General features: G+C 39.8%; 1 pseudogene; it reads right to left on the bottom strand.

Annotated features, from left to right (window-relative positions):
- Window positions 1-12903: 12903 nt before the first annotated feature.
- LOC131796935 (uncharacterized) lies at window positions 12904-21757 on the bottom strand (annotated as a pseudogene).
- Window positions 21758-27170: the final 5413 nt, after the last annotated feature.

Raw genomic sequence — 27170 nt, 5'->3', positions numbered from 1 at the left:
TGTAGATCTCATAATTTTGATCTACTGTAAGTGAACACAGATCCTTAATTCTCACACCACATCTATCTCCGGAAAAGTAACAGGCAAAGTCAATAGGTTGAATATACTTGAAAAACTAGAGAGGGTAAAGGACCGTGCACTTAGGTATGACATGTATTTATAGCAAAGACCCTTCATTAAGAAAGAATGCTCAATTTGATTGGTTTACAAAACACATTAGAGGGTCGTCTCACCCAATATATGTTAATTACGATAGACAGATTTTTTCAAAAGAAGACACCCACCACTACAGCTAATTCATTTCAAGTAAAGAACACGCATCGTAATTAAAGGGGCACAAATATGCTTTGATACCTAAAGTAAGATGTACAAAACATGGTACTTCAACCCGACCTTTTCCAGTTCCTGAAAATTCAAGGGATTCTCAGAACACGTCGCACTCGAGCAGGCAAGGCCATGAAGCAATCGTATGGTTTCCACAAAATCACAGAAATTAGTTCTGTATGGAATGTTCGTAAACCTTCAAGTGTGAAATTATCTGTTGGACCTAATTTAAATAACTTGGTAACGATTAAACGACACCCGTTGAATTCTTCATCTGCAAATTCGCTAAACTTCTGCCTTCTAAATGCAAGATCCATCATCAATAAAACGCTACAAATTAAAGACTTTGTGGTTGACAAAAACATCGACATTCTTGCTTTAACTGAAACCTGGCTTAAACCCGATGACTGCTCTGACTACACCGTTCGTGATATCAGTCTCACCGGATATGCTTTTGTTCACATACCAAGACCTAATGGAAATGGTGGAGGTGTTGGCCTACTCTACAGGAAAAATCTGAAAATGGAGCAAATTAAATCGGATCCGTTTAAATCTTTTGAATTTAAAGAAGTACTGCTTCACTGTTCCTCATCTATCATACGTATTATTGTTATTTACCGCCCTCCAATTTCTGTCAAGAATGGTCTTACACATGCTGCTTTTTTTGATGATTTTTCTTCACTGCTGGAAAGGCTAGTATCTTCTACCGGCCGTCTTCTTCTAGCCGGTGATTTCAATTTTCATGTCAACGATTCATCTGACAACACTGCCAATAAGTTTCTCGACCTTTTAAGCTGTTTCAATCTGGAAGTCTGTAATGTCCACACCCCGACGCACAAAAACAACAACACCCTTGACCTCATTATCACAAGATCTGGCGAAGAAACTGTCTTAAATTTATCCATCAATGACCCGGTTATCTCTGATCACTTTGCTGTTCTTTGCACCTTGGCTATCAAGAGACCACCTAAAGCTAAGCTCACCATCTCATCACGTAAACTGCGTACCATTGATCCAGACAACCTACGGCGTGATATTCGTTCCTCCGCCTTATATAACTCACCATCTCAGGAAATTACGGAACTCTGTGACCAGTATGAATTGGTTTTACTTTCCATTTTAGACAAACATGCACCTTTGCGCACAAGAATCATCAATCTGCGACCTAATGCTCCCTGGTACAGCGAGGAAATCAGAAAACAGAAAACAACCTGCCGCAAGTTTGAAAGGCGCTGGCGACGCTCCAAACTTGAATCAGACTATCGACTTTACGCTAATCAACGCACTATTATTCAGAACACCATTTTTAAGTCAAAAATGGATTACTACTCTAATCGTATTTCAGAGGCTGGCAACGACAACAAAGCCCTATTTCGATTAATCGACCGTCTCCTCCACAGGAAAGTAGAGAAAAGTTATCCAACCAGCACATCAGCTGAAGATCTCGCTAATACATTTGTTACCTTCTTCGAAGATAAAATAACCCGTATTAGAAGTATACCTACTCCTTCTGAAATTCCGGATTACTTTTCCTCACTGGATATTTCCACCACTAATTGTGAGCTTAGCAACTTCTCACCTACTTCAAATCTTGAACTATCGAAGATTGCCCGCTCTGTTGTGCAGAAATCCTGCTGTCTGGATCCTTTACCAGCCACGTTACTTAAAGAACATCTGGACCTGCTCCTACCATCTATTTGTAGTATTGTAAACCTGTCACTGGTATCTGGTTTTCTACCTTCGTCCCTTAAAAACGCTGTTGTAACCCCTCTTCTCAAGAAACCGAACCTGGACCACGAAGTTCTTGGTAATTTTAGGTCTATTTCGAACCTTAAGGTTATCTCGAAAGTCATTGAGAAGGTTGTGGCAGTGCGTCTTCAAGCTTATCTTGACTTCTACCAACTCACAGAGCCGCTACAATCTGCCTACAAATCATTCCACAGCTGCGAAACCGCCCTTCTCCGTGTTCAAAATGACATTTTGCTTGCTATCGATAATCGCCACTGTGTCATGCTCCTGTTACTAGATCTCTCCGCTGCATTTGACACTGTTGACCATGTAATACTGCTCAAAAGATTGAAATCTAAATTCTCAATACGTGGCACTGCACTTGACTGGTTCCGCTCCTACCTTACTAAACGCACACAAGTCGTCCTAATCGATGGAAGGAAATCGCAATCTCGTGAGCTCAAGTGTGGAGTACCTCAAGGCTCCGTTCTTGGGCCGATCCTCTACCTACTTTACACTGCTCCTCTTGCCGACATTTTACGTTTTCACGACATGCAATTTCATTTCTACGCCGATGATACTCAGTTGTACATTTCTTTTTCCGTTGACGATGATCTGGAATTAACCAGTAGCATTGCTAAAATCGAGAATTGCTTATCTGATCTAGATAAGTGGATGGCCTTAAATAAGCTGAAGCTAAACAAAGACAAAACTGAACTTCTCTACCTTTATTCAAAGCACAACCCTCAACAGTCTATACCTCCACTTCGTTTTGGTTCTGATATAATACAGCCGTCTTCATCTTCCAGAAATATCGGCGTCGTTTTCGATAGTACTATGTCAATGCTCCCTCATGTCAAATCTGTCTGTAAATCTGCCTTCTATCATCTTCGGAACATTTCCCGTATAAGGAAATTACTATCCATTAAGACCACTGAGACTCTAGTCCACGCCTTTGTAACCTCCAAGTTGGATCACTGTAACTCTCTTTTATACGGTGTCCCCAAATACGCTATCCAAAAGCTCCAATCAGTGCAGAATGCGGCGGCTCGACTTGCTACCAGCTCTCGTAAATTCGACCGCATCACCCCTGTTTTGTTCGACCTACACTGGCTTCCAATTTCTGAGCGAATTAAATTCAAAATAATTCTGCTCACCCATAAAGCTCTTCACCAGCAGTCTCCTGTCTACATTCAAGACCTAATACGCCGTTATTAAACTTCAAGAACGCTCCGTTCGTCTTCAACATTGCGTCTGACTCCTGTCAAGTTTAATCTCAAGTCCTATGGCTATAGAGCTTTTGCTGTTTCGGCTCCTGAACTGTGGAATAAACTACCTGATGACATTCGTTCTTGTGACAATTTAAATATTTTTAAACGTAAACTTAAGACTCATCTTTTTAAAAATTACTTTAATGTATGATCTCTTTTATTATCCATGTCAAACGCCTATATCTTAGACATCAGTTAACTTAAGACTTACTTTTAATATTATTTTAACGTGTGATATTTTAATATTTTTGTAAAGCGCTTAGAACAGGACTGGATAAGCGCTATATTAGTAGTTTTATTATTATTATTATTATTATTATTATTATTATTATTATTATTATGGTCTAAGGTCTCTTCGTTACTTCGCCGCTGTAAGGACTTGGAATTCGCTGCCGGAGACGATACGCGCTATGGCCGGCACAAGAGAAATTTAAAACTGGATTCCAGACACGCAATTTACATCTAAATTATGAGGTAATCACATTACTTATTAGAGTTTTATATCTTTTATCGTGGAATAAACCCTCCCCCCGGGGGGCAATGAATTATCGGCCAAGTATCAGTGAAGTATCGGTGAAGTGTCGGTCATGTATCGGTGAAGTGTCGGTCAAGTATCGGTGAAGTGTCACTCAAGTATCGGTGAAGTACCGGTGAAGTATCGGTCATGTATCGTTCAAGTATCGGTCATGTATCGTTCAAGTATCGGTCATGTATCGGTCAAGTATCGGTCGTGAATCGGTCAAGTATCGGTCAAGTGTCGGTCAAGTATCGGTCAAGTGTCGGTCAAGTATCGGTCAAGTTTCGGTCAAGTATCGGTCAAGTGTCGGTCATGTATCGGTCATGTATCGGTCATGTATCGGTCATGTATCGGTCAAGTATCGGTCATGTATCGGTCAAGTATCGGTCAAGTATCGGTCAAGTATCGGTCAAGTATCGGTCAAGTATCGGTCAAGTATCGGTCAAGTATCGGTCAAGTATCGGTCATGTATCGGTCAAGTATCGGTCATGTATCGGTCAAGTATCGGTCATGTATCGGTCAAGTACCGGTCATGTATCGGTCATGTATCGGTCGAGTATCGATGGTTTAAGACTATATCGGTCGACACATTTATCGGTCGACTGTCGACCGATAGTCGACCGATAGTCGACCGATAGTCGACCGATAGTCGGTCGACTGTCGACCGATAGTCGACCGATAGTCGACCGATAGTCGACCGATATATCGGTCGACTGTCGCCCGATATGTCGACCGAGTCCACCTATAGTACACATGATCCGAAAAACTTGCAATCAAGAACCCTTAGGAATGCATATTTTAGCTCTCACATTTTCAGTTCAATCTCCCTTGAAGAATCAATAGTGTACTATTTTACAACTGCACTGCGAGGGTGAAAACCCTGCAATAATCCATGAACTCGATGATACTTGGTATCCAACAACTTCAAAACTGCAAAAATATCTACTTTGCATGCGATAAGAAAACACAATAACGAAGCTTAAAAATTTAGTAGTAAATAATCCTCGATGATTTCCCAAAGGGGGTCCATATAGAGGAGGTCCTCCAGTAACTGCGCTGGCAAATCGGCGAAGTTCTCCCGGCAAAATGCATCTCAGTGTATATGTCAGTGACGTATACTACAGCACCTTGCCTTAACCAACTACTTTGGCGACTTGTTCTGCTGCGTTCGGCTTGAAATAATGACCCTAGAACCCAAATATTGTTGTTGGAGTGTAGCATAGCATGGCCCGTCTCCTCACTTAAAGGAGTGAGGGCTAGAGTTATACTCGTCCCTCAGTGTGTTAACAGGAAAGTCCGTTTTCCCAAGTTGACAACAGGACCAGCACGGCCTAGGATATTCTTTTCTAATGATTGAGCCTTCGACCAGCTGAGGACTGCATGGGCTAGGGATTAAGACACTACAAGAGATCAGTTTATATTCTCTTCGACACTTCAGATATGAAAATACATTAAATAATGTTAACTATGTTTCAAGATCAAGTTCACGTTCTTCCCCCTTACCTTAGTTTCAGTTTTCATGATGACTAAATAGAAATATAGGCGCCATGTCAATGGTCTTCTTTGCTGCAGAAATTATTCAGTCATATAGCGGATTTCAAAGAGCAGTTTTCAATTGCATGTGGAAAAAAACAAAACCATAGTAATCCCGGCAAGCAATAAGAATAAAGGCTTACGTCATCATCAGCCAATGGGAACTCAAAGTGAAAACAAGCAAACTGCTTGAAGTTTGGAAAAACACGAATGAAATTAGAGCAATCCTTACTTTCAAGACTTACTTGAAAATTGCTTTATATATTTCAAATAATTCTGTCCAACAGCGATACCAAAACCTAAGAATTGGTTGATTCTTAGAGTTCCTATATCGAGTTAGCGTGCACACTGAAAGTTTGGAGAGCAAGAGATAAGCGTGCACAATAAGAGTTGCCTTCGGCTACGCCTCGAGCAACTTTTACGCATTTCGTGTGCATTCACAACTCGAACATGGCAATTGAATACAATTTTAATTCCCAAGGAAGAGAAGCATAAGTAATGCTTGTGGGAAGATAGTAGCTAAGAAAAAGAAACCACAAGCTGAAGGTGATCTTATCAAGAGTGCTTCAACACTCAAAGGGTTCAAGTGTTCAAAGGCATTCCCTTCTAGGTGCCTGGAGAGCGTTAACACTCTGACCTTGTTATAGGGCTTTCACAACACGCGTAGACTTGTGCAGGTGTTTTCAACAGCGTGCTCTAGGCTTTCATTTTGTAAATCGGAGCGAGATGATCAAAGGCGCGATAGTAGAGGCGGCGCGAAAAAGGAGGGAGATCTGAGTTGAGTCGAAAATTTCGGTCGAGTTGTGTGACGCGACCCAAACCTTGCGGCCAGCATTTTCTCCGTCGCTACTACTGCGCCGTTCACTAAATGGCGTTGTAACAGCGTTTTGGGTATCCCAGAGAGAATAACTAGGGATAAATACCTCTTCCTATAATAAGACAGAAAGGACAATTACCAGAAAATAAATTTATCCAGGATCAAAAAGTTACTTTTCGGTCAATTAAGTTACTGTCAAAAAAATAGGGTGCCTTCCGGAAAAATGGTCGTACACTCGTTACTTTTAAAGAAACCATATTAAACTATGCAAACACCTTTAAAGCTTATGAAGTATAGATCATGAAAATAAAAAAAACTGTTTACAGTTTTTGTTTTGTTTTTGACAGCTTTTGCTTTTCATTACAGGCTCCCTGAAAGCATTTTTCAGCCGTATCTCGCGTCCTTTTTAAGACTTAACTGCTGTCTTTAACTAAAGAGTAAAAAAAAAACGGGCATTTTGAAATTTTGACCAGATATTGTTGACTGTAACCTTAAGCTTGAAGGTTGCAAAGAGTGTCAAAAGCAATCTATTACTACATTACTTTTATTCTACTTTCCTCTGTGATTGATCTTAGAAACTCGCGACACTCTCTTAACGAAATAAACGCCGAAATGAAAACACTTTTAGTTGGTCTCTTGCGTTATATCGCAGTACTTCGGGGAGTTTTATTATTTTTACTTTATATGGGTGCACTTTTTCACTCGAATCCATCCAACTTTGCTGTGATTGGCGACTGTGATTTCTCTCAGCTGCTTACAATATTTCCTTAACGACCTTTTGGGTTATTGCAGGGTTTTTTTTAGCGGTAAACAGTGCTGTTTCTGTTGGACAAATTGAAATTTAAAATACGAAAACTGATCTAAGCATGCCTGTCGCTCTTAATTTATCATTACTTTCATCTTTCCACGTATACGAACTAAAAGCGTATGAGTAACGTATTGTAATGAAATAGACATTTCATTAGTATTTATTTGGTTCCAGTTTAGCAGATATTCGAGTTTTTATGAAAAACCAGTATTACAATGGGAGTCACAAACAGGTTGGTATTAGATCAGTTAATAAATTCAAGCATTTCCAATTTCTAGCCATCAAATATTTAGTTCCCTTCTGAAAACAAAAACTATAGCCTATTTATCTACATTACATTTAACTGAGGTAATTATCAATAAGCTTCACAATAGCATTAAGATCATGAGAAGGGAGGGGGGGGGGGCTTCTCACATGTGTGTTTCAAACGGGAAGGTGGCCGGGTTGGGGGCATTAGATCAGGCCTGCTTTCTAACCTAACTACGCAAACTACAGTAACTACACAAACTTCAGTGACTACACAAACTACAGTAGGTACACAAACTACGGTGACTACACAAACGACAGTAACTACACAAACTACAGTAACCACACAGACTACAATAACTACACAAACTACAGTAACTACACAAACTACAGTAACCACACAGGCTACAATAACTACACAAACTACAGTAACTACACAAACGATAGTAACTACACAAACTACAGTAACTAAACAGACTACAATAACTACACAAACTACAGTAACTACACAAACTAGAGTTACTGCACAAACTACAGTAACTACACAAGCTACCGTGACTACACAAACTACAGTAACTACACAACGACAGTAAATACACAAATTAAAGTAACTACACTAACTATACAAACTACAGTAACTACACAGACTAAAGTGACCACAGGGCGTGCAGTGGTTTAATATTTGCAAACACCAGTAGTATACGTCGAAAGACGAGACAAAATGAAACATGACGGCAAAGAAATCCAACGTCATCTGAAGGAAACCTGTCCAAAAGCGGACGAGTGCGAAGCAGGACTCCGATTTGTTAATCGCTGATACGATTATAGACAGAATTAGACGACACGAAGTCCTGTTATCAATTAATCAAAACTATGGCAAAATTTGAGACAGAAACTTGACATCGGTTATACTTTTTCGTAAAAAAAAAACGGTTAACTCGGCAAAATGGGAGATAGCAGCGCGCGCACATGACGCGTTCTGTCCACTAACACAGGCATGAAGTGTTAACTGTTCCTTTAATTGTCCTTTTCCACTGTCCAATAACAAGCATGACGCGTACACTGTTCTATTAGTGCTCAAATCGGGCTGGTGATAACCAATCACGTTCGTGAATTTTGTTATAGTTTTGATTGGCCCCAAATTGCTCACACAACTGTCACAGCAGCCATGGCTGTTACTAATTTCATCCACCCCATAATCTACACGTACCATTACTGCCATCAACACCCTTTCTACCATTAGTCATATTACCTGACAACCAATGCCAACTATAATAATACACTCCCAACATCAGCAAAACCAACTCCTAAACCGCCTCATCAAAAGCCAAATCGAGCGATGCCACTTGCAACAATAACATCATGAGCTCGAGAAGCTTTATAAGATGACGCGTAACGCTGACGGTTCTATCAGTCAAATCAATTACTAAAGCAGTGCGATGTTAAAAAGCAGATGAGCGATGTTAGACGATACAGATCGCTAACGATGGATTCTGTTTGTGGTTTAAACATCTTTCTATAGTTTACTCTATTGGTGATGAGAAATAAAGGGAATTGTATATTGAAAAGGATCTGAGTGAAGTTTTCAGTGTGATTCGTGAAGTTTTCAGTCTGCTTCGTCGCTTTCATTTCAACTTGGATTCAGTTTACGGCGTTCAGAGACAGTCAGAAGAAACTGTTTCCTAATTGAGAGCCCTTAACATCTTATCAATTCAGTTCTTTATGTTTAAACGGAGAACAGAAAGCTTTCCCTGAGACGAGCTAACGTTGCGAAGTAGTGCATGCCATATGGGCGCAAGTATACTTTGTTTGATACCTGTTGAAAGCGACGACAAATATAAAAGAAATGACTGTTAAACGGCTGAAATGGGTTCAGGAACAGCTTGTTTAGATATCGAGCCGGTGTAAAAGTACAGTGAACATTTATCAGTCGAAAAAAGACATTGACTGAACAGTGTTTAGAGGTTTGATAATAGAATGGACTAGAAAAGTGTTCAGAAATTACGTATTACACTGAGATATTTAATTTGCAGAGTACTGAAGTTCGTCCTTAAAATGCTGTTGTCGATTATTGTTGCGAAAATATTTTTTAGATTTCTGGAACATCCTTAGTGTTGATATGTGTGATTAATTCCCATGGGTGTTTCTCTTCTCACTTAATCGTTAATTTTAAGCTTATCGTTATTTCCACTTTTGTATTGCAAGTAGTTTTTAGTTCATTAAGTGATGTACTTAATACTGGCATTTTCATAGACGTCAGATTGAAAAAAATTATCGTTTTTTAGTTTAACGAAGATATACGAAATTTTGCTTACTAAAATAAACTTATTCTGGTTTTTTACCTTTAACCCTGCATATCGACCGGTTCCGTTTAACATCTTCACACACGTAACAAAGAAATTGACTGATGTTTTGACAACCTCAAACAAATTAAGAGTTTCATGTCTGTCAAATGTTATGACAATATGAGCGAAAGTCACTCTCAAATAAGAGAGGAAAACAATATTTCACTTGATTCTGATGACTTCCATTCAGGCTGCCGAAAAAGTCAGTCAGTTACCCCAACAAATATGCTGTTCAAGCAAATCGTCACCCGGAAGATCAAAATGACACGAATGGTTGTTACTCCAGGATTCGATTCCTTCATTGCACCACAAGTTATCTGGCTTTCCAGTAATACATCGTAAAAAGTGGAAAAGATAGAATCTGCCACTTTCTGTGGCATGAAACGAGTGGGAGTTTTGAAACTACGCCTGGATGAGATATCTGTCCGTAGCAAAGGTACCCTCCAGCATTTCGTCAGGCTTCCCCGAAAGTTGGCCGGGAACCATTCATAATCCTTGGTAGAAAAGGGGGGCTACGACAGGATAGTATCCCGCCCAAGAACTCAAGTCTCACAAGAAAACCTGGGAGAAAAGCATAAGACTTTCTCTGATGGTAAGAGCGGTAAGCAATCACAATGGGTAGGATGGCGAAACAGAGGAATGGGACTTTTGGTCTTTATACCCTCATCATGTATTCCAGAAAATACAGTAGAAAACAGTTCATTGTCCATTAAATATCGCGAGTTATGATCAGTCATAAGTTGAAAAACCTCTTTGGCCTTTAACAGGTGACAGCAATTAAACGTCAGGCATGCGCGAGTGAGTCAATTTTGGCCGCCAGCACACCAACTTACCGCGCAAAATGTAAACAAGCGAGACGTAACTTAAAATTTCGTAGAAATCTGTAAAAGGAAACAAAGCAGAAAACTCGAGACTTTTCGAACACAATGCTTATTCAGGTGCAGGTATCCTGTTTATGAACCATTTTGTTTTTACCTTTTCCAAACTTTCCACTTTCCACTTTCTAAGAGACCGTGACTGATTGGCTCGTGCATTTGATTGTTATTCGTGCGAGACAATTTGGTTCAGTCTTGATGAAGCACTTTCTTTAACTCTTCCTGTTTGATTGTGAGGATCACTGCTGTCCGAAAGGATTCTCATTTGTTTTTCTTTCTTTCCCATACTAGCTGAGTCTTCAGGACAGCGACGAGTTTGATGACCAGCTATTGGCAAGGTTTGGCCTGTCCGATGAAACTCCACGGTAAAGTTGCCCTACGAACATTCTCAATCTTACGGAAAGCGAGAGAGAGGAAAGATTAGCGAAGCAGGAAAAAGAATCACCTTGGTGAGAGTTCTGTTATGAGACTTTACGGTTGGTGATATCTTAACGATTTTTTTAATGTAAATTTAAATGTAGTTGTCTGCCAGCTTGAATGCACGACACTTAGTAGTATTTGTTAGTATTTAATTACTCTTTAGTTTATTGAAGACGAAATCCCTGAATAATGCACGATTGTGGGAGAAATTTAGATGGAATTCCAAGTGATCGCGCGTGCCGTAAAAAAATAATGATAACAGAGAAAATAGAAATGATAGTAAACATGGGAAATACAGCGTGTTAAACGTGTTTTATTGCACCCATTTTGAAATCACTGGTGGTCCATGTAATCTGATTGGCTTTGATTAGTGCAATTTATTCACGCTACGCGCTCGTTCGATTTTGAAATCAGGCGTATGATTTTAGCGCAAATTGCACTCCACTCAGTTCAATTACCATTATAAACCTCCTTACCATGTTGTGAATCGCTCTATCGTGCACAACACGCGATACAAATAAATTAGATAAAATAACATTTAAACGGCCAGAAGAGACAAGGTGGCTATGGAATAAAAGTAAAAGGTTTAACACATTGTTATTATTTGTTATTTATTATTTTTAATTATTAATCTCTTTATTTATTTTCTTTTACGGTACACACGAACGTTTAAAGCTCAATCAAAATTCATCCCAAAACAGAGCAATATTCAGGGAATACCGACTTAGATGAACTGAAGAGTGATTTAACACCAATGTACAAATTTCATACCGTGGTAATGTTGGCCTATACTACTTATTCACCTCGAACTCCACTCTAATCTGATTTCTGTAAAAAGACTGCTATTTCCTTCATCTTATTTTATTTAAATAAAGTATCCCACTATTACATAATTTTGGTTGATACAAGAACACACAAAAAAAACCAAATCAAAACAAAAACATTCTTACGATAAAAATGCTTTCGATAAAGATGATACCTTAAAAATAAAGCTTGGAAAAAAAGAGAAATACAGTAGCTCAAGGCCTAATTAGAACCGACCATTTAATCAACATGCTATTGAAGGACAACGTAAAATGTTTACGTAATGTTTAGAGGAAAAAAGGAAATAGGATAACATGGAATTAATATCGAGCAATATAAAATCAATACAGTGCTGTTTAGTATACTCTTTGATTAAGTAACTGAGTGCTACTTGACTTCTTGTCAGCTTTTTACGCATAGATGTGATAATGTCCTTCCAATAATAAATTTCAAAAACTGTCAGCTTTTGCTGATTGAAATAAATAAGTTGTAACAAAATATGTGCAATGCTTTCTTCCTTTACATAAATTACAACAGAATTCAAAAGAACCTGAGAAATTATACTAAAAAAATTACTAGCCTCAGTCTCTGAACATTGCTGAATAATCACTTCGAATTCGTTCTGGAGATTATTCAACAACATTCACTATGCCTTCGGCAAACAATTTTTAATTACAAGGTAATAACTATAACAAAACTATAATTGTTATAATCTCACAATTCTAAACAAAGGAAGTCAAGTTAGAGGCTCGCCTGCTACAACTTCTGAGGGCTTAAGGTTTAAAGAGATAGACATTGTAAACAGTTACAGTTAATACAAAGTTGAAAGTTTAAAAACTGAAAGATATACATTACGATCATCAAACCCTACGCATCTTATCGAAAATGGGGTCACTTGCAGCCATAAATATCCCAATACACTCATATTTACGGGAAATCACTGATTTTTGTCAGTAAGTGCCTCTCAACTAGTACTTACAGTAGTTCTGCCAAGCAAAAGTACATTTTTCCAGTTATCTCAGGAACATGGAGGGGATATCTCTGAAAAGGGAAAGGCGTTTTAGTCCAGGGAGAGAAGCTTGAAAAAGTCGCCCTGGAGCCACTCCCACTTCACAAATGGTTTGACGTCGCATTATGACAGCCTGGTACTTAAAGGTCATCGCTACGCCAGTCACAGGTTTTGGAAGTACCCAAATTTATGTGTTCAGGAACTTTTCAGCAATACATCCAGAAAAACTCTAAAATAAAATAATATTTGGAGAGGTAATGTGACATTGGCAATTGCTTAATATAGTATAATTTCGGTTGAAAACCATTACCAGGGCCATGCTTTCTGAGAAAACCAAGTGACTTTGTGAATTGTGATAACAATGTTGAATAAGTGCGTTCCCACACTCCAACACTTTTGACGACAACCTTGTGGGCCTGATGAAAGGCCATCCTGCATTGCTCACAGCGTTGGACACTTTTGGGGTATAGCTTTCCATCATCTCTGCTCACAAGCTCGTACTGATTTCCCGATATCCCGTCAGAATCAAGGAAGTTCCTTGCCCCAGTAACTGCAGTTGTTCTTTTCTCTACCTATGAAGTTAAATTATGCATGATGAATAACAAACCTAAACCTCAGACTGCGTATTTATCTGTGTGTCTGCAGGAGAAAAAAGTTACCTTAGAAGAAATCCCAGGGAAGATCTAATAATAATGCTTATTTTTTGGCTGGTAGATCCCAGGACTGTGAATTGCTTGCTATATAGTATGAGCTTAACATTGGCATTCTTCACCTGCGTGACGCACGTGACTCCCACCAAGTTTTATGTTGGTCTTTCAGTTCGTACCATTAACCCAGTACGTTTTAGTGCCAACATCCCCTCTCTAAGTCTGCTTGCCACAATTATAGATATAAACAAATGCGGTCAGAGTTCCTCTCACCTGCTACTTTGACTTGTCATCACTCTTTGCAATTCGAATAGGGGTAACTTCTTGAACTTTGTCATCGCCAACTTCAACTCTGTCGGTGAAGATTTCGGGTTCTGACAAGTGGACTCTCCTTGTTTTACTCTGTGGAGATGATTTAAGACCAGCAGTCCTGGGTTTCTTATGCATGTCAAATGACTTCGGTGTGAAGTTACCCAATGCTGATAGGGCCCCACTTGTTCTACTTCACTGAATCGACTTGAAACTGGTCGTACCCAGGAGCAAGCCTATACTTTCCCAAATCACGAACAGCCCTTTCTTCCTCAAGGTAGAATTCCGTTGTCCACTTCTCCAGCATTGATGCGACATTGGCGACCTCCTTTGACATCTCATCTTCTCGAAGACGTTTTTTCTTAAGTCAGTGTTTGAGTTCTAAACTATTGGTGTAGATCCTACTAGTTATAGCTAGATTCTGGCGGGCAGATAGGACAAGACAAGTATTGAATTGTTCCGACCTATGCTTTGTAAACCATCCGTGGAACCCTGGCACTTGGCTCTCCTAGACAGTCCCCAAACTTGCCAATTTAATTTGGAAGTCCTCTGAGTCATCTGCTTCTGCCAAGCCATTTTGTAGTAGGACATCATCCTGGGACCCATAGATGTCGGTCATGATTCTGTTCCTTGATCGTTCATTTGCGCCAAGGGATTTAAGTTTGAGGGCGTCATGTTCCTGACTATGCTGCGTACACCAAACATTGTCTGCATCCCTGAAGATATCAGTCATGCCACCAGCAATAGCTTTGTCAAGATCATGGCCGATCTTCTTCATTCCTAACAATTCTGGTTTGGCAATGGTGAGTTCACCAGCGAATCTTCTATAACTTTCTCGACTCTTCTTGAAATGCCAGAAGCTTGGACCTGGGAACTCAGGATGCTTGTTGCTCTGGTTGATTAAGGACTCATTCGCGTATGTAGTATCTGTTAGCCATAGGCCATCGACTAACTCAAAAGTGGTATCGATTCTCAGAATACTGTTTCCAAGGACGCAGAATCGATGTATGGCATTCAGCGTGTTGGGAGACGAGTTGACTGAGATGTATCGTTCTTTTGTGAAGGTAACACTGTAACACGGTAACACCGCGGCACTTTGTGTCAGTAAGTGACACAAAGTGCTGCGCGGTCGACCGTAAAGAAGCACAAGAAAGTCAGCGCCAGGGCCAGAGAAAAACGATAAGAGCGTTCGTTTGGATTCAAATAATGAATAGTTTAGTCTTGAAATGCTAAGAACAATTCATTTCGAAACTATTACAGATTTTTGGAAAAAGATTTACGGGCGCGAGACTTATTATTCTTTGGGGAAAAAAGTCTTACCCTCGCGCTCGCTCATGGCACCCCTAGAAACTTGCTGAGCACATCATCATCAATCCGATGGCAACACCGACGAGTGCAAATTTACCTTACCCCCTCCCACAGTGCAGCTTAATTGTTACTGGTTAAGAATATATGAAAGTCATATATTTGAACTGCGGATAAAGACGTTAATGAAAGTGATCCTCGCAGTAATGTGCACTACTTAGGCAGTAGTGAAAATAAGGCCTGAAAAAATTCAGGCCTGTACGGGATTTGAACCCATGACCTCTGCGATACCGGTGCAGCGCTCTACCAATTTTCACTACTGCCTAAGTAGTGCACATTACTGCGAGGATCACTCTCATTAACGTCTTTATCCGCAGTTCAAATATATGACTTTCATATATTCTTAACCATTTATTCATCACTTCACGGGTTTATTTAGAACCAACTTCATGACCAGCTCCCAGTTGGCTTGTTAGCTCAATTGGTAGAGCGCTGCACCGGTATCGCAGAGGTCATGGGTTCAAATCCCGTACAGGCCTGAATTTTTTCAGGCCTTATTTTCACTACTGCCTAAGTAGTGCACATTACTGCGAGGATCACTTTCATTAACGTTAATTGTTACTGCTGACATGAATTCCGATGAGTTGCGAACTTTCCCTTTAGCTTCGGCTAAAGTCACTCAGCGTTATCCAAGGCAAAAGGACTATTGTGTGACGCTCAAGGGAGAAAGTTGATAGAAAAGTTGAGGCACAACAATGGACCATTTCTTGATACGATTATCAACTACCAGCTAAGCTGTATATAACCACTGATTGTTTTTTAATCGCTAGACAATTCGAGAAGACAGGATGTGTTCAAACGCTACCCAGGTAGATAAAAATCTCAGACTGCCAGGCATTTAATCTTTGGGAAACCGTGGCCAGAATACCCTGTGTGCCGGAGTTTTTTTTACAGCGTGGGGGATACTTCACTTCGGCAGCCGAAGGCCGCTACTTCAAGCGGTATAAACCGCTGGAAAACCTCCATTCCTGTTGAGCTTTGACCTTTTTTATTGAAGTACATTTAGATCAATCATACTGTGATCACATGCACTGGCACTTGAAGAGATGACAGATATGGGTTTTCAATTGCAAGGCATCATCTATCAACACAGAGTCCAGGAATAAGCTGGAACAACAAAGTCTTCCCAAAGCCAGTCGGCAACATCGCCAAGAGATCCTTGCGGAGAATAAAATTACATATGGTATCACTTTGCTCGGCACTTAAGTTTTCGACCACGTCAAACGTTTCTAGAACCTTTGCAATACTTTCTTGGATTGCTCTTTCAAAACTTTTCGGAGCTTCAACCTCCGCCATGACGAAATCGACCATGCATGGCTTGTTTATCGCCTGTCAACTGACAGTATATCCCCGTGGAGTTGCTATTCTCGGCAACCAATTGCAGCGTCTGTTACATTTAAAATCCCGTAGATGGTCATTAGGAGCCAATCAGCTCTCTGGTCCAAAATCTGGACTAGGCCTGTCATTGGCCAGGCGCCATCAAAGGAATAGCGCTTTGCTCCAGAGGCTTTTGGCGCGGGTCAAAATAAAGACTAACCGAAACTGGAAACCGCGCATGAAAAGCCTCTGGCTAAAATCAGAACAAATTAATGCCAGCACGTAGTAGGTTTCGAGAGCTGATTGACTCGGTCTATTTCGCGTTTGGGACTAGTAAGGATGCTGCCTGTAAGCGCAGTAATTTTAGGGAATTTGTAAACTACATGCATCTCGCAAAATTTGCAAGTTCTGTTTATCGTCGTTTCAAATGTCACTGTCCTTTTCGGGGTTTCCTACTCTTAGTCAATTTCATTTTTTTCTCTGAATAATACCAACTTATTATAAAACTGTTTTGTTTTCCTTGTTGTACGCTCGCTAATATAACATTACCCCTAATGTTATATTACGCAACCTCATCAAGTTTCCGGCTACTTATTTGGTGTCTAGTTGACCTTTGTAAGTGCCCGTTTACATGGAGGTGGGGGACCTCAGGAAGGTGAGGAAACCCGCCTGTCCATATAATTTCTTATTTTATTTTGATCACGTTTACATGATGGGTGGGGTGACCCGCCTAGGCGGGTTGCCCGGTTTGCCAGGTAGGGTAACCCTGTCAGCCGGGTGAACTTGCAGCTTGCATTTGTATGAGTGGTACCACTAACTCTATGGTGTCTCACGTTTCGCTCCTGTCACATTTCCGGGACTGAGATTATCAATGGAGAAAAACCTTAACTTGGACCATTACGTAAAGAAATGAAACGTGAGCCAAAACGTCTGCTGATACCCAGGGCAGAAAAAGCCAAGTCAAGTCAGTCTTTTGACTACGAGTTTTTTATTTTACTTTATTATTTTTTGTAACTTGACATTTCATTTTGTAAAGTTCTTTAACTCTTTTACTACTGAGGGAATATAAAATATAATTAGCAAGCTCTCACATTTCATTTCGTGAGATGGTCGATTATACAAGGGACCAGAGAGAGTAAGATTTCAGGGGGAGGTGAAGGTTTTGTTCGATTCTCGTATTTCATGTACGTGACATGTTGTCTCACCTTCTGTTACACATTTATGCCTTGTTATGGATGGTTTTAGATTGTCTTCGAGTGGCTGTTGATTTTTTGAGGTGGTTGTAGGTGGTTGTTGAAGTTTTTGAGGTGGTTGTAGGTGGTTGTAAGTGCTTTTAGGCGGTTTTTTAGGTCATTCCATGTTTTAGTACCAGTGTAGTCTGACACATAAATTCAAAGATGAATCAACCTCCGAATTACCAAGAGATGGGTTTTTTTCCCTTTTCACATCTATAAAAACCTTCCGAGAATTACTGTATTCAGAAAACTAAAATGTCCAGATCCATCAATGATTCCTTTGCCGGCGGAAGTCAAAGAATGTTTACAAAAGTCAATTCGATTGACAAGCTATATACTGATTTACCTAATTGATCTGTTGTATAAGCGTCTCATCTTAATGCTAACAAGGAGATTTGCTGTTCATTTAAATCGTTTCCTGGTGGGACTTTTGGGTATAGTTATCGAGAAGACCGACGTTGCATATCTCAGGTCGTTCCCTTGCGTAATTGTAAAAAAAACATTTCAAGTTACTTGCGGAGATCCAGAAACTGAAGTTGATCTTATTTTGTCGCGAGCCGTCATCTTTGAGACGCCAAAAGATATCGATGATTTTACAGTTTGCCCTACTCATGGATCAAATCTCGGTACCGGTGTTGGGTGGATTCGTGGTTCCATTAGTAGGTGTAGAGTGCCTAAATGGTAAAGTTAGGGCTAAGTCGATTCCAAAAGCCTATTGGGGAGTTGGCAAGCGTGTACCACAGATAGTACGCAAGACGTCTGGAAACTTTATATAACCTGGCTACTTACCACATCGTGCAAAATAACGCGTCCCGTCAGACTAAGGCCTAGATTGGGAATTGGTCAATAGGCTACCAAAAATCCAGACAGAGGCGGAGTTTTCTACACTAATGTCTGAGCACTTTGTAGCCTTCCCGCCATCTGGCGGGACGCGTAATTAAGCACACAGTGGTAAAGGGCCCTTCCTCAGTAGCTACAAGACGCTGACAAAACTTTTTTCTCTTCACCGAAAATCACATCAAAATTTGTCCTTGCTAAATTTCAAGTGTGCTGAACGTATCAGCACCCCCCGGGAACCCCTATACGTAAGAGGGCGAGGATGCACCCCTATAAAATTATAAAAGGTACCTGAATCTTATCCGTGTGGGAGTGGCAACAACTGATATCTTCCCCTGAAAAGTACCAATTTAAACACAAAAAAATTGAAAAATGCCAAAAATAAGAACTCCTTTATCGATGTGCTCCAGAGGCTCAAGTCAGATCATTAAAATCGTCCTAGTAATGCTTAGTTCAGGTATTTTATTGAGCGGAAAACACCGTAAAAGGTACCAGTTAGGTCTCTGGTAGTCCACTAAAGTTTGAGACACCGTAAAAGGTACCAGATCACTGATTTTGACCCCTGAAAGGTACAACAAGCATCCTCACCCATTTCCGACCGCCTCCTCCCCCCCCCCCCCCCTTTCCCCTACCAACCCTGTCAGCACCTGAAAACAAAAGATGTGATTTGCCAACTACGAGCTGTCAGTCTCACCTCGTAAAATTCACGTGAACTGGTTATTTACTTATAAAAACTTTTAGGCACTGTTCTGTCAGATTTTTGTGCTGACAAAATCTGTCCTGCTTCCAGGCAGGGCGGCTATACTTTTTTCTGTTTTGTTCGTCTTGACATAATTTGGTAAGGATGAAAATAACAGTACATATGCATTTGTTAAACAGACTATTCAAGTGCATCCAGAACTCGATGTATGCACTTCTAGTGCATTAAGTATTCTAATTTTTGTAACATAGCCAAAGATCTTGCGATGTCTACTGTTCAAGCCTTTTTTTCTTTTCAAAGAGGCATCAAAATTATTTTCATGTCAAATTCGTAATAAACTGCTTGCGTGTCATCCTTTGTTTTCAAGGTGTCCGACCAGGTATGACTGAAAATGGCACCTCGCTTTGATAGGAATCCTTTTGTTGTTGCTTCTTACTTGACCTGATAACATCTTAGGGACGGACCATTAGACTTTTGATGCGAGGGGGGGGTGTTGGGTGATGGGTGTTGGGTGTTGGGCAATAACCCCCGAAAAAATGGAGCACAGGCTCAATGGAAGAAAACACATAGTGCAATTGGCAAAAGACCCCCTCCCCCTGCATCAAAAATCTAATGGTCCGTCCCTAAGGTACCTTTTACATTATTCCAAAATGGGTTTCGTTCCGGAACGAAATGAATTTCATACCGTCATTACGTCCTTTTTCTATGCTTCCCTCGCTCCTAAAGAGGATTCATACAGATATGAGTGTCGTACCGCGTTTACTTTATACAGATACAAAAGGTCGTCCAGAATAAGTGTTTCATTCTGGAATTAAAACCTCAATAAACTCATTAAGAAATGACTCGTTTCGAATAATTTTACTCTGGTATCATGTGGCAACCGGGATGAACTCGTTCTTGAACAAAACTCATTCCGTTATCATGTAAAGGCCCCTAAGAGTTTTTATTGCCATTGCATCACGCTTTTCTCTCCTGCCAGAACATTATAAATTTCAATAGCGTTGAAGCAATAGCCCGCTTTGAACTGCTACACTGCTACTGAAACAACGATTAGTGACCACAAAAGTAACATATTGTAATAAGGTCAATTCAACATAAACAAAAATCTTCATATAGGGTAAATATACATTTGTGTTGGTGTCAATTATTTCGTGGCCAGCTTCTAATATGAACGGGATAGGGGAAAACATAACGTAAAACCTGGGCTTCCGACAAAAAGTAATACCCAAGCGTAATATAATAACCGAAACAGTTTACTGGTCTTATAAAATCAGAAACAAACAAGGTAAGAGTTTTTACAAATTGTAGTGATTTATGCCTCGATATGCCAGTAGTGACAAGTAGGAACACTATGTATATTTCATAGTCGCAAACAAGAAAATTTTGCCGGACTTTGAGTTCGTCTCACGATAGAACAACACAAATATACAAGGAGATTTTTACAGTAACTTTATAACCATCCTTTTGCCTTTCAAAATCTAGAAGCTCAGTAGACTCTGTCATGTTGAGAGTGAAGACCAAGCTATGAGAGAAAGAGCAAGGGAAAGGATAATAGAATATCAAGATCGGATTGATGCTCTTGAGAATGAGAGAGGAGAACTTGATAAAGGCGTTTCACTAAGAGCGAGAGTGAGAAAAATATTCAAGAAATACGGTTTCACAGTTTCAGCAAACATTTAAACAATGGTTGGAGTGATTGTGAGCGCATTGACATCGTCGGTTCAATAGTCGGCTTCATTTTCAAGACGACTGGACCAGTGAACAACTTTCATGATCAAAATGCATGGCTTCTGACAATGGGAGTCTGATCTCATCTCCAAATTAAAAAATTTGTTGACTCCCAGCTTCATTTAGCAGTCGCCTTCTTCAGGCTGTTATTAAACCCAACTGTATTCGGAGTGTTAAGAAGAAGATTGGGGGCATAAACCAAGTGCCTGGTGGGACTGCAAGATCAGGCCTGACTTATGAATCATCAATCGCAAGCTCAAACCTCTGAACCCTCTTTGAGATTTCTGGCTTTCTGATTGCATGCTCAACCAATACGAGAAACTCACGTTGAGCTTCCTTAGCGCTTCCTGGTGAACCCAAGATTGATGATTTGACATCGACTTGAGAAACAAGAATGCAATTAACGAATGCCTCAATTGACTGATTCAGTCTCTTCATCCCGACTTGCGTTAGACCTTGGTTGTCATTTTTGATGAAATAAATCAGTTTGCCTTTGACGGCTTTCCCCCCCTCGTCGCTGAACTTGTCATCACCAAGATAAGAGTTTGATGTTGCTGATGGTCCAAGATTTGTGACATAAATGAAAAGCGATCCGAGACAGTGATTATCACCTTTTTTCAAGCGGAAGTCTGTATCTGATGAAATCTCAAATTCTGCACATATTCGTTTGAACGATGGCGTGTCATTATTATTTATCTGATTGAGCGTTGGGTCACCTGGAAGAGCCGATTCACTCTAAATTCAACCCATCCCAAAGAGAATCCCTTTGATGGTGAAGTAGATGTGAAACATCTGACACGACTAGATCTGTTCTGGAACCTTATCAAATACTACAGGAGATATTCCACAGCCTGTTGTTGCCCTCCATACTAGGAAGTTGAGCTGCTGCGGCCAGTGGCTCATATTTGGCCTTGCAAGCCATCTCTTATCTGAATATTCCTCCGAATTTTGCATTGAAGTATTGGGATGGGGTAACAAAGATCTTGATCTCTTCATTCAAGCAGCCGACAGAATTCTTGTTAAATGGAACTACTAGCACCTCCTTCTTTCCTATTCGATTCAGAGTGAGTTCAAGGAGAAAACCTCCAATACCAAATGCCTTTTCCACATCATCATCCCAATATCTCCTGTCTGATCCTGAGACGCTCGAATGAACTCCATCTGATCGATTAAAATAAATTTCAGCTGTTGCCTGTCGTTTATCATCAGACGACACTTGCGCACTAAACTTACTCAAGTCTTCCTTTGGGTATCGTGCTTTGAAATCATTCCAGGCTTTTTTCCTTGCTTTATCCGCAAATTTATTCGCTTCCATCATCTGTTCTGAGCCACTCAAGCACTTTTATTGATTTTATTATCAAAATAATTGTATTGACAATTATTGCAGATTCAAATGATCACACTTTTCACTTCAAAGAACCTCTTGGGGGCAGTAACGAAAAATATCAACATATCAGGCTTGTGAGCTTTTCTATTTTCAACATTTGGTTTACTTTGAAGCAAACTGGAGAAATCTCTGTATTCAATGCCCAGGGCACTGCAACTGTGAAGAGAATTTCAGAAGGTAATTATTCACTTAACAGCCTTGACAAAGCTCTTCAAGATACATTAAAGGGTGGAGGAGTATAGGTGAAATGGATACTTTAAAGGAGTTTTAGAAATCCATAATCCACAAAATAAGTAATGATCTGGCTGATCTTCTCGGAATTAAACGACATTTGCAAACCATCAATTCCATCAAAAAGTTTAAATAATTTACCAACTAGCATGTCCACTGTGATATTTTGGATAAGAATGAAAACGTTTCCAATAGAGAGCCCTCAAGCGCTCTCGGATACTTCGACACTGTAGGGCACCCCTTTGATAGGGTTAGCCATTATTCAAAAATACCAACCAAACGAAAAACATCACCGAGGAATTACATCTCATTTATGTAAATTGTCCGCTGAACTGGAATAAGCACTTTGTGTCAGGGGCCACAAAGCGGCCCAAGTGGTCCCTGTCTCAATGGACCTTTATCCTTCTATCCTGGTGGATGCAGGAGGCTCTTCAAACCAAGCCTCTGGCTAGGCCCCGAAGAGACAAGGGCCGCTTCGTGGCCCTAAGTAGCTCATATTTCTGGTTGAAAAAGATTTGTGATTGCCAGGAGGAACTTGAGAAGGAGATTTCTCAATATCAGAAGGTCGCAAAAAAAATACAGGAGAGTTAAGGCTGCCTTTCACACAACATCTTGATTCATTTCAGTCACGACAGATCTTTTGTCGACGGGCAGTTTTGCAAGTGTCCTGACTGGAGTTGGAATTGTTGTGAGTGTGTATCTTGCAGGTATTGCTGGTCTTCTTGGCTTGATGTCTGCCACAGGGACAGCCGCGAGCAAAAAGCTCATCAAAAAGGCTGAAAAACACGAGAAAACTGTCTCTCTAGCTGAAGCAAAACATCGTTCAATTTGCAGACTCGTCTCAAAAGCCTGTCAAGGCGGTTCGATATCAGATGGTGAATTCGCTTCGATAATGAGTAAGGTCAAGCAATATTATGATTTGAAGGCCAAAGTCATAAAATATGTTTCACTAAATACTGTAGAGAAAGTTCAGGATGCAACTCTCAGAGGCGAGATAAAAAAGGAGTTTCATAGAAAATTAGACTCTCTGCTGACAATAGACAGAGTTGAGAATTGAATTTGAAAGAAAATTTGATGGCTTTTCGCTGTTTATATCTAGACAAAAAATAATAAATTAGCAATTTTTCAATAATATTTCAACAAAAATCAAAAATTACATATTTACTTGGTTACGGCAGTCCTGCAAAACCAAAAAGATAAAAAATTACACGCGGCTCACCAAGAGAGAACTGCAAGAATCCCTTGGCATTGAGAATGTTGATAATGAGATCAGATCAAAGCCATACATTTCCATCAAAGACTCGGATGCCAAACAATTCACATTCATAAGCAATGGATTTCTTCAGGATAAGCAGCAGTCGCCTTGCTGAAGGAATAAAAAATAAGTGATTAACTGTTGATGTCATTGAGTACTCATTTGAAAGATGCTGAAATTTTGGTGTTCAAAAAATATTTTTCCTTTTTATTTTGTCTGATGAAACTCCAAAGACTTTCAACGTCAAGAGTCATTTACCAAATAGTTTCTATTAATTTCTCACGTCCAGAATTTTTTCTTATCCGATCTGCTCTTGACAAAAGGCCTATCATTGGCTGTTGCATAATTGATAGAGGAAGAATTTGATCTTTCAAAATCTATTACCGCTTCCTTCATAGTGTCATATGCTTTGCAAAACCCTGTTTCATCACTTACTTCAACCTTCCATCTCTTGTCCAAAGGACGATAGCCGAGCATTGCTTTCAATTCTTTGCTTGGAATCTTGTTCTGTATTTTACTCCACAGCCTTTAGAAACAGGTTCCAGAAATTGATGCTCCACTTCTAACACCAACAAGATATGTCCTTGTCAAGCCGTAAATTAATGTATCTGAACAACAAAGAAGGAATTAAATAAGTGAAATCGAGGAGATGCTTGATTAAGGAATAGGTCGAAGGCAACTGAAAAAGTTATCCCAAAAATAAAAATATAAATTCCAGAAGAAGGCGAGCGAGAAAGAAAAATCAGAGAAATCAAAGAGATTAATATGAAAAGTATTCAACTCAGAATTAGTCAAACAGTAAGCACATTGAAAGGTTTCGCGAGGCAATTTAGAATTGAGTGTGTTGAAGATCCTTCGGATCCAGGTGGCGGAGCGGCAGGTTTTGGACCAAGAGAATTTATGAAAAGAGCAAAACCTGAGGTCTTGAGAGGCTAATGAGGGAGAAGGATAAGACTCATGATGATTTTCAATTGTTAAATGGTTAGAGAAGAATGATTCAATGAGAATGTTGAACTTCTGATCTTCAATTCCAGAGCTTACTAATTGAAAATCTTGAGGCAACAAATGAATCTAGAGAATTTGACAGTTCAATGAAAACCATTGAAGAAAGAATTCAGACTTTTAATCAAAAAGGAAACAACTGGATATTTCAAAGAGTGATATCTCTTGACATCCATTTTGCAGGAAACAGACCGTTAAGCGGCAGCTCTTACATCAAACTCCCAGAGTTCATCGTAATAAAAAAGGCAGTTATGAACATGGAGAATAAAGATGAATATGCACTTCAAGTAGGCAGTAACAAGAGCACTTTATCCGGTTGAGAAAAATCTTCTAACGATCACAAAACTCCCTAGAGCACAATCTGAGCAGCTTAATTGGAGTAATATCAACTTTCCTATGAAGCTGACCAATGTAAGCAGCTTTGAAAAGCAGAATGAAAACATTGCAGTAAACGTGCTTAGTTACGAATGTAATTTTTATCCGTTGAGGATTAACAAAGGGAAAAAAAAATACACATATCAATCTTCCTCTCATATCAGATGTACACGACTGCCTGATAAAAAGCATCAGCTGACTGCTATCTATTCAAATTTCCAAGGATGAGGAAGCAGAAGAGTATTGCCTTAGATGTTTGAATCACCTCTCAAGCAAAGAAAACTTGCACTTCATCAGGAGTTTCGTTCAAGAAATGAGGCAGCCTGGATCGAGATGCCAGATAAGGGCAGTATAATCAAATTCAAGAATCATAACCGCTCAATATGAGTCCCCTTCGTTGTTTGTGCTGACTTTGAGGCTTGTATTAAACTAACGAGTGGTTGTGAGCTGAGAAGCGATAAGAGTTTCACTTTTCAGTATCAAAAGCATAAACCATGTGGGTGCGGCTCTCACATTGTTTGCTTCGATAAGCTTTATTCTGAAGAGTCAGTCATCAAGAGGGAAAAGAGTGAGGACGACGATGTTGCTCAGATCTTCCTTGAAATATTCATAAAGAATTCGACTTCAAAAAGAAGATGGTGTTAAGCGATAAATACTGGAGTGATTTTTAACAAGCAATGCACCGCTGGATTTGCAAGGGTTCATTTAACTTGATAAAGTGAGAGACCACTAACATTTTACAGGGAGGTATCATGGAATAGCTCACTACATATGCACCCAACAATATCACTCCTATTATCTTTCACAACTTGGGTGGTTATGACTCTCATCTGTTCGTTAGGAATCTCGGTGAGACTAAAGGAAACATCGAATGCGTTCCCGATAACGAAGGAAAGTACATCAGCTTCAGCAAATATGTCGTTGTTGGCTCTTTCATCAACAAAGAAGGTAAAGAAGTTGACATCATGAATGAGCTTCGCTTTATCGACAGCTTCAATTTCATAAATTCTTCTCTCGAAAAAGTGGTTAGCAATTTGAGTCTTGATAAGTTGAGGGAAACTGAAAAGGTATTCAAGGACAAGATCAAATTTGTCTCAAGAAAGGGTGTTTACCCTTATGACTACATAGATAGTATCACTAATTTTAATGAAAAAGAACTACTGCCAAAAAAATTGTTCTACTCAAAGCTGAATAACTGTGATATATTTGATGATTACGAGCACGCAAATAAGGTCTGGAATGAGTTCAGAATGAAGATGATAAGTGATTGTCATGATTATTTTCTAAAATCAGACGTTCTCCTTTGGAGACGTGTTCGAAGAGTTCAGATACATTTTTAATGAGTGTTATGAGCTTGAGCCTGCCTGGTATTTCACCGCTCCTGGATTGGCTCGGGATGCTGCATTGACGGTGACAAACGCTGTGCTTGAGCCATTGAGAGATCCAGACATGCTGCTGATGATTGAAAAAAGGAATTCGTGGAGGAATCTCAATGATTTCAAATCGCTTTCCACAGGCAAATAATCCATATTTGGGTTAAGCTTATGATGAAACAAAGCCAACGAAATACATCATCTATTTAATGTAAACAATCTTTATGGCAATGTGCCAGCCTTTTCCTGAAAGAGGTTTCAATTGGATGTCTGACTTTGACAACTGGAGAGATATGCCTTGCATTCTTGAAGTAGATCTTGAGTATTCAAAAGAGCTTCATGACTTGCATAATGACTATCTGCTTGCTCCTGAGGCTTATGATCAATAAAGTAGAGAAGCTGATTCCTAATCTGAATGATAAGGAGAAGTATGTCGTACATCAAATAGATGTATGACTTCCACTACATCTAAATCAAAACGAAGTATGGAGATCGTGCAAAGCTTCTATTCACAGACACTGACAGTCTTGCTTATGAGATTGCAACTGAAGACTGCTACAAGGGTATAAGCGGTGACGTTGAAGATAAGTTTGAAGCAAGCAATTACACAGAAAATCACGTGTCAGGATCTCAACTGGCCGCAACACGAAGGTCGTGGGAATGATGATAGATGAAGCTGGCGGAAAGATCACTGAAGAGTTCGTTGGACTGA

This window comes from Pocillopora verrucosa, chromosome 9 (assembly GCF_036669915.1).
Source record: "Pocillopora verrucosa isolate sample1 chromosome 9, ASM3666991v2, whole genome shotgun sequence".
In the NCBI taxonomy this organism is placed as follows: domain Eukaryota; kingdom Metazoa; phylum Cnidaria; class Anthozoa; order Scleractinia; family Pocilloporidae; genus Pocillopora; species Pocillopora verrucosa.
Note: the sequence above shows the minus strand (reverse complement) of the source record. Positions and strands in the feature narration are given on the sequence as shown.